Here is an 8599-nt window from a genome sequence, read left to right as displayed (position 1 = left end):
CATTGACTATCCATCCATTTTCTGTATTACTTATTCTTACTGTTTCATTTTTCTTTTCAGAGCAGTTCAGATTAATATTGATTTGGGAAAATGACTGTTATACTTCTTCCAAACGGTTTAGCAGACGAGGTTTTAGCTTCTACTCTTACTCCAAATGATGTTCTTTCCTTATTTCCTTCACCGTAGAAGTTTCGCAAACAATTCTTTTCACAACAGCTCCGTGGCAATTGGGTGACATGCATATAAATCCTGTAAATCATCGTGACATTTTCGCCCATTGAGTTTAAAAATAGTTGCGTTGATGATGTGCCAGGCGCGGAGCCACTGAATAGAGCGCACAGTTGGCTGAACAACAGTGAAGCCTCCCTTTTATTTATATCATCCTTGAGTCCGTGCGGGCGGCTATTTGTCAGCGCGCTCTCTCGTGTGCGAGCGCGAAGGCCGCTTCGCTCCATCCTCTGCCAGTATTCTCCGTTAATGAACACCACTATTTCACATTGTCATGATAATCAGTGCTTTTTTTGGCAAAGGAAAGCCACCATTACCGTCTCTTGAACAATTACAAAACTACACTGTCATCCCCTTTTACAATCGTAGGTTAACTTCCTTATTACGTTTGACAGTTATCTTGAGCCGTCACCTCTATTTGCCATCTTTTTATCCATTCCTGAAAGAAACTCATTGAAGAGCTGATTGCTGCGTGCCAGAGGTGGGGGCCATTCAATGGCACGCTACCTGCATGGAAATTACCTTTAATCGTCCTCAGTCATTGTGCCGGTCGGTGAAAACGGTAATTGGCTTGCGCCAGCAATTGGAGGGGGTCGTCTGCCAGTCGTCGACTAAATGTTGTTGCCTCATTGCCAAAATGAGCCAGACGGCCTCACTTTTGTTTTGTTTTTCCATTGTTCCTTAATTTCAAACATGCTTGTTAGTATTTTCAAGCAATCTTTTCCTTCTCTTTGCAAAAGTGCTCCAGATCTGCCAGACTGCAAAGGCACACCCTGTGAACACTCCTTAAGATCACTGCATGGATGTTCTATGGAAGTGTGGAACTGTTCATAATTTCATCCTCCTTGACAAAGGGCCCAGTATCAGTATGGGCTTCCCATCCAGTATCGGAGAGAATCAAATTCATTTTGAATGTCGGCCCATTCCTGTTCCTGTTAGTCAAACAGCGATGTTTTTTTTTGTGGAGCAATTTCAACCACAGTTTGTTGTGGAAACATCGTTGATGGACTTTTTGGACGAAGGTATGAACATTACAAATACAGAGTTATACAAGAGCACCGTCCTTGAGCCATTTTATTGATGTACACTTTGTATCAGCGTGCAGCTTGTTGAGTTTTTCTGAGGTTAAAGATACAAAATCTACATATTTTATATACCTTTACATTAGTGGTGGCAATTCAATGCGTTATTAACTCGATTAATCCAAATCCCTTTTAATGCCATTCATTGTTTTGATCGTGCAATTAAAGCTCATTTTGGCATCATAAAAGTTTTTAATTTAATAAAAGCTTTAAACATCTCACGATGCTGGCAGCCTCTGCTAAAGCCAGCTACATCCCGAGTTAAACAAATCAGTCAACTCTACGCCTGAAATCAAATTAATAAAAAGTTGAATACGATTTTCATGTTTTCTGAAAAAAAAAGAAAGAATAAAAAAGCCCCTTGGCATCCTTCCTGACTTGTTTTCTTCTATAACTTTCATCAATTTTGGATGAATGTCCAGTTCTTGGGAATGTTTTTGAGTCTTTATAATGTTCAGAAATGTTCCCACAGAAATTTTGACCAGCTATTGTGAATTTGGAGAAGACACACTCACCATTAGGTCACCATTCAAAGGGTAAAAATAATAATAATAATAATGTTGATGGTAAACCTGCTTTTCCTGGTTTCTGTGTTTAAAGCCGATAAGGACTATCTTGTATCACAGCTTTGATGTATTTATTAAGGCTCTTTGTGTGAGCGATAACAAATTATAATGTCATAAAATGTTCTTGATAGCTATACCTACAAATTTAAAAGGCAACTTTTGAGCTACATACTGTTTTCCACTTCCTTATTATGTATATATCAGGATTTCTTTTCTACTAGGCTCATATTTGAACGACTTACTGACTGAGTCACTTTTATTCCATTAGCTTTCAGTCAAAACACTGGCACAGGAGAGTAAAAAATAAATCTGCTTGTGGACATGGAAGAGGTGGAACTTACAAATCACGATGAGCGTGTCACCAAGTGAAGTTTGACTCGAGTGTGTCACTAAGTGAAGTTTGACTCGGTGGAATTGACCATCTCACTGGCAGACAGATGCCATCTGGTCGAGGAGGCTTGAGATGGATCGAGTACCGTCACACAGTTCTCTTCATGCCTCCCTTCTACTGGTTCGGGGTGGTTTATAAAGATTCTTTTATCAGTAGGCCAAAATCAAGCAAAGACTGATCATTACTTCATTGGGCAAGGATCCAAATCAATATCCCATTAATGTCAAAGCTTCTAGGTCGGGATGTATCCCGCTAATGTGTCCTTGGTCTAACTCCTGGACTTTTATCACAGACACAAGAGACTTTGAGATTGAGGGTATGCAGTGATTTTGTGTTTGGGTAAGACATGGGAGGATGAATGGACAGTGCACAGTACGGTAGATATATGTGTTAACTAATGGACGGAAAGAGGCGATAGATGTCTAGGTGGAAGTGCCGACTACATATAGTATTTAGAAGGATTGATGTATTGTTGGAAGATTTTAGCGTATAAAAGGCGAGGGCAACCCAATCGCCAGACGGTATCAATTACGGATGGTTGGGATGGCCACGGATAGACTGACAGCAGGATCGACAGCTGGTAGTGACTTCACAGTCGACAAGACTTGTCTCAAACTTTGCTGCTAACATTGAGGCAGTCATACATTTATAGACTCAAAGAGAGAGAGGAAGTGGTGCTGAAGGACAGTTGATAGGTATCGCAGTGACTCAGATGTGATGGAGTTGTCATCGACTTCCTTTTGAATCACAAGTTACATGCCAGTGTGCCAGTTGGACGCCATCCCTCAGCCCCGCCCGCGACACTACTCATCAACGTCAGGCATCTGTCTCCATGTTCGCAACATGAACACCATCACTGGGATGTAGACGCCAAAGAGCTGCTCTGCTGTACAGCTATTAATAACCCAAATGTTCTAGCACACTGTAATTGAGTTGTGCTCGTTACAAATATTCAATGCTGAAGTGAGTCGCTGAGGCCTCATCTTCAATGTCATCACGGCTTCTCTTTCTTTTATTGGGGTTACCATAAAAAGATGACTAAAGTCTGAGTGGCATCCTAACTAATTAATGATGTTCGGTACAAAGTACATGTAGCGTGCCCAGTGAACATATCTCTGGTGTCAGACGGAGTACTAGTGTCTCCAAAGCATCACTTTTTGAGGAGGCCCTCAAAATGGCATGTTTAGTTAACCATTCATCATCATAAACTTGACTTGACCCCTTTCACAAAGATCACTCAATGATTGTGTGAAGGGTTACGACAAAGGTGGTCTAAAATTCTCTCTTGGGGCATTGAGCCATCCAATGTTCATTTTGCTGTAGTGAGAAATTGTCTTTTATTTAGCCAACTCATGTAGTTCAATCATTGGTCAGTTGTTATTCAGTCATTCTCTATTTGGGTAAGCTTTTTTGATCAGGCTTGTCATTTCTTGCTTTGTTTATTCCACTGGTAGTTTAGTTCAGTGTATGTGCGGCAAGATCAAAATTTCGTCGGCGCTGCTTCGCCAGATGTTCATTTGCATATGTGTGGAGTCAAATACTTCCGGATCTCAGAGGAGATCTGCAGGGTGTTGGCACTTTGGCAAGCTGCTGGTCGTATGTGGAAAGAATCCAGGAAATGTCAAGAATGGTTAGACATGTAGCATCGCGTGCAGTTCATCTGGAAACAAGACCAGGCTAAAAGGTCATGTGCAAGGAAAGGTACAAAAGAGGAAGAAAGAAAATTATGAGCTTCGACAGGCTGAAGCCAATTTGGCAAAAGGAACAAGTACAAGAAAATAGCCGCTGACTTTATGACCCGAAGAGCTTAAACAATGTCCACGTCCATGTTGCTCTTTCACAAGAGTGATAACCAACAAGTTGGCCAGATTTATACGTAGCAATGAAGGTGTAGAGCACTGCAAAGTCACACCATATCTATTACATCTAAAGAACCTTGATTATTTTGGATTAAATCAAAAATAGAATTAAAATAATACAATCATTTTCGATCACGATTGCAATAAAAAAGTCAACAAAATCCATCGTCAACTGTTCGATACGCATGCTACTGACACCTACAGGACCTAAAGGGCATATCATTAATAATCTTTTTTTTTCTTCTTTTTTTACTTCAATCACACGTACGTGCGAGTTGGAAAAAAGAAACAACAGCATCGATATTTGATCTGATCAATGGAAAAAGGAACTTCATGCTTTCTTATTCAAATTTCGCTTGATCTTGGGACTCTTTCAAGAACTCTTTCTATACACAGGCTGCAGCACAATGAGCAGACCATCAGCAAATGCCAATGAGTGCAATGAAGAGTTCTTCGACAAATTAGCGCCCTGAAGACAACTGCTGTGTTATTATTTTGAAGCGTCCGCCGTGTATTCATTAATCTCCATTTGCGCTTGATAAGTGTGACAACCGAATGAAATCAGATGCCTCTTGCGGTGGGGCGAGGTTTCATATCAATGCAGAACAAGTCTTTCAGCAATCTGAGAAGGACTTTCGATTAATTTTGTGTAATTAGCGGCTAAATAGATCACCGGGCTCACCCAACACTATTAGGTGCGAGAGCAGCAGCGAACATCACTGCAGATGCGATGCAGCAGCCGAGAGTGCAATCAAGACTTTTAAATAATGAAAGAGCAGCACAGCGCGCTGTGGCCATTGTTGGATCATGCCAATGTGCCAAATCTATTATGCTCTCTGTGCAATGCGAACCCTGGCCTGGTAATTAGAAGGTATATGCTCAGTGCTCGGCTCTGTGGTTTTAGATCACTATAATTGCCCCTGATCTCCTTTTAAGACATCACCACTCATTCCCCCTCGTAATTACCCACACATCAGCCTGTGACATCAACGCACCCCGCTCTAGTTCACATTGACGCCACATTTACAGCATTCTAATTGTGTGACTCTTACCACAGAAGCAAAGCAAAGAGTGTCCGGGGGGGTTTGCAACAGGCATCCGTTTGACTGGTAGGAGATGGTGCCTTATGGAAATAATATGAACGTATTTTCCGGACTATAAGGTGCACCTAAAAACCTCAAATTTTCTCAAAAGTGCGCCTTATAGTCCAGTGCGCCTTATATATGGACCAAATTGCTAAATTTAAACTGGCCCGAAGCATTGTGTCATTAAAACAATCATAAGTGGCCCGCTGAAGACTACGAATCATGAATCAAAAAGACTATGGATCATTATTTTGGGATTATAAAGTCATTTGTTGCATCTGAAGTTGAAATAAAAAAGATAAAATGGAGAATGGTTTGATTTGGATTAAAAGTCTGACATGATGCATTAATGGTGCGCCTTATATAAGGACAAAGTTTTAAAATGGGCCATTCATTGAAGGTGCGCCTTATAGTCCAGTGCGCCTTATAGTCCGGAAAAAACGGTAAACAAAATTAAGGGGCTTAGATTCTAAAACAACAATTTAGAAAACAAAAATCAGAACGATCCCTCAATTAAAAATGACACATTCCGTTCTTTTGTCATGCTGTATGAACCAGGAAGTACAAATGAATACTACATTCCAATGTCTAATTTAATCCGCTGTGAACGAGGGTTCATTAAATGAAGCACAGATTGAAACAGTTCATTGGCATCGACTAGCGAACGACCGTTCAAAGGTGACATTCCATGAATATTCAACACTGGCCATTTTATCTGTAAACGGCCTCGGTGGAACAATAGACTTAAATCAAATGAAATTCCCAGATGAAAGAGAGGAGTGTCATCATAATGTTCGTAATGAGATATCCATTTATAGAAGTAACATGTTCTCTCACATCCTCATAATAGCCACCAGGTCAGGAAGTGAGAGCAGCTTTGATTTCAACTGGCAGAAGTGTGTCAGTCACTGTGTGGAATATCACAGCCAATCACGTTCTTGAATACAATGACGGATGAGTCCACTGTCATTTTTGTACATTATACTAAATTGAAGAAATTATGGAATATTATCCTTGAACATGCTCCCTAATGCTGTTGTACATTTTAAAGGAAGGAGACACCATTGTTTTAAACAGTATTGTCATCATCACACACCATCAAAACATGTTGTATTTTGTTTATTAGGGTATTGTGATGGTATTTTTATTGCATTTTTGTAGTGTTAATAGCACAATAATGGGGTTTTACCATGGGAGTCTCAATTCCAATATTTAAAATGCTTATTATGTATTTATTTAATGTAATTATTTAATTCACCTTTTAAAACACTTACTTCAAAATATAATAAAACTATTTCAATATAATAATAATAATAATAATGAATACCATGTCTCGGTCTACTCTAAAATGTTTCTTTATGTAGGTTTTTGCATAAAAAGTACAACATTAAAAGAATAAAGCAAAATCAGATCAAGGAACAGCCACATACAGTATTTAGAAATAACAGAACCTCCTACCTTAGTATCAAATGTGTTATGTGCTTTGTGATTAGCTCTTTCACCCATCACTCTAAGGTTCTATAAAAAAAAAAAATCAAATTTTCCATTGATATTGAGTGGTTGGGTTCAGGTGACTAATTTGCATCCCATAAAGAATAAATCATTTTACAAACTTTTGATTTGGATTTTGCGTAAAAAAAAAAAAAGAAGCAGGCTTTATGTTTGCTGGAGAATTAATAAAGGTTCCGGCTTTGTGACGGTTCAGCAATAACGTTTGCGCAAACTTTTCCATAACCTTTGCTTAATCACCCGACTGCCGTCTTCCATTCAGACGCTCCTTTTCGGCTTCACCTTCTGCTCAATACACCTCCGCACTGGCCAGGAATCTCATTCATCAATGCCACCCCGCACTGGATAATAATGACCCTACAGCAGTGCATGTGTGCACAAGTGTATTATCTCTCCTGACTTTTGAAGACACTTGCCGATGTGAAGGAACTATTTTCACAGCTGATTAGGGCTTTTGTTTTGCCTACTTTCACTCAGGAAGTCATCATGCTGACCTACAGGAACGTTTGGGCTATTTTTCCCCATCGAAATCACATTTGCTGTGTGACCTTTAGTGACTGCGCGCACCGCTAATTAATTACACTTTAAAGATATTTTTTAAATGCGTAGTTTCCAGTTCAACAAAGCAGAGAAAAACTGAACTTAAAAATGCTAATTAGAGCATCTTGTTCTATTAAAGGGCACTCATTAAGATGAGAAATGAGTGTGCAACAATTACCCTGCGGGGGCGCCAGAGGACTTAAGGGAGGTTCAGCTTTTGAGGAAGAAAATGCTCAACTTACTGGAGATATGTGAAATGCAGCCAGGCATGCTCAAAATGTCTTTAAGTAGGGATTTTAGGAAAGTAGACTATAATTTGGGACATGTGAATACAGGGAAATGGGTGGTTAAGTTTATGTAGTGTTTTAAATTCATGGTTTGATTCCCTCAGTGGAAATATTATTTTGATTAATCATTAAATAATTTTTCGTTAATTATTAGAGTGCATTATAGGACTGCAGTTTTCCTGGTGATTTTTATTTTTCAAATGTATAATAAGAATGAAAATAGTAAACCATAAGTGGAGTGCAAATGTGGAAACTTTTTGATTATAACAATTTTGGACTCCCTTCTAGTCAAATTTATTTGCTCTGAAAACAAATACTAATATATCAAATAATAAGTTATTTATACTTGACAAACCTGGCTGGAGCAAAAGCGTCTAAAACTAAAATGTCTGAAACTAAACAAAACAAAAATTGTTGATGACAAAATGACACTTATATTACGCACTATTTCCCACTGTATAATTTCTTATTTTAATACATGATTTCTACAAGTCCTCACAACAAACAAAAACACACATTTACCTCATCTGCAAACCCAGCAATGTACCCATTCAACATGCCCATTAAACTATTATGGATCAGCAATATACATGGAAAAAATAATGTCAGCCAGGAAGGAGGTGGAGGAGTGTCCCATTAGCCCCGATCTCTGCTGACCTTGGGTGCTAATTATCTCGTCGCCATTAAACATCCATCAAACTGCATATATGTTCATTTCTAAGCCTCTGAATGACGACACAAAATGTGCGGCGCTTAAATGCTCAGCTGAGCATCACCTTACATTACATACATTTTTTGTGTTGTTTACTTGTATGTATATTGTGTACTATGTCTTGTCACCGTGGGATAGTGGGAACGTAATTTCGATTTCTTTGTGTGTCTTGGCATGTGAAGAAATTGACAATAAAGCAGACTTTGACTTTGACACGCAGAAATACAAATTCACCAAAGGAGGAGGTAGTTATGGTAAAGCGTGTGAAATTCAAGCCTCATCGAAATGTTCCTTATAACCCGCCCCCTTTTTCCCCCTGCTGTATCTCACCTCGTTTGTA

This window comes from Syngnathus acus, chromosome 21 (assembly GCF_901709675.1).
Source record: "Syngnathus acus chromosome 21, fSynAcu1.2, whole genome shotgun sequence".
Taxonomy (NCBI): Eukaryota; Metazoa; Chordata; class Actinopteri; order Syngnathiformes; family Syngnathidae; genus Syngnathus; species Syngnathus acus.
Note: the sequence above shows the minus strand (reverse complement) of the source record.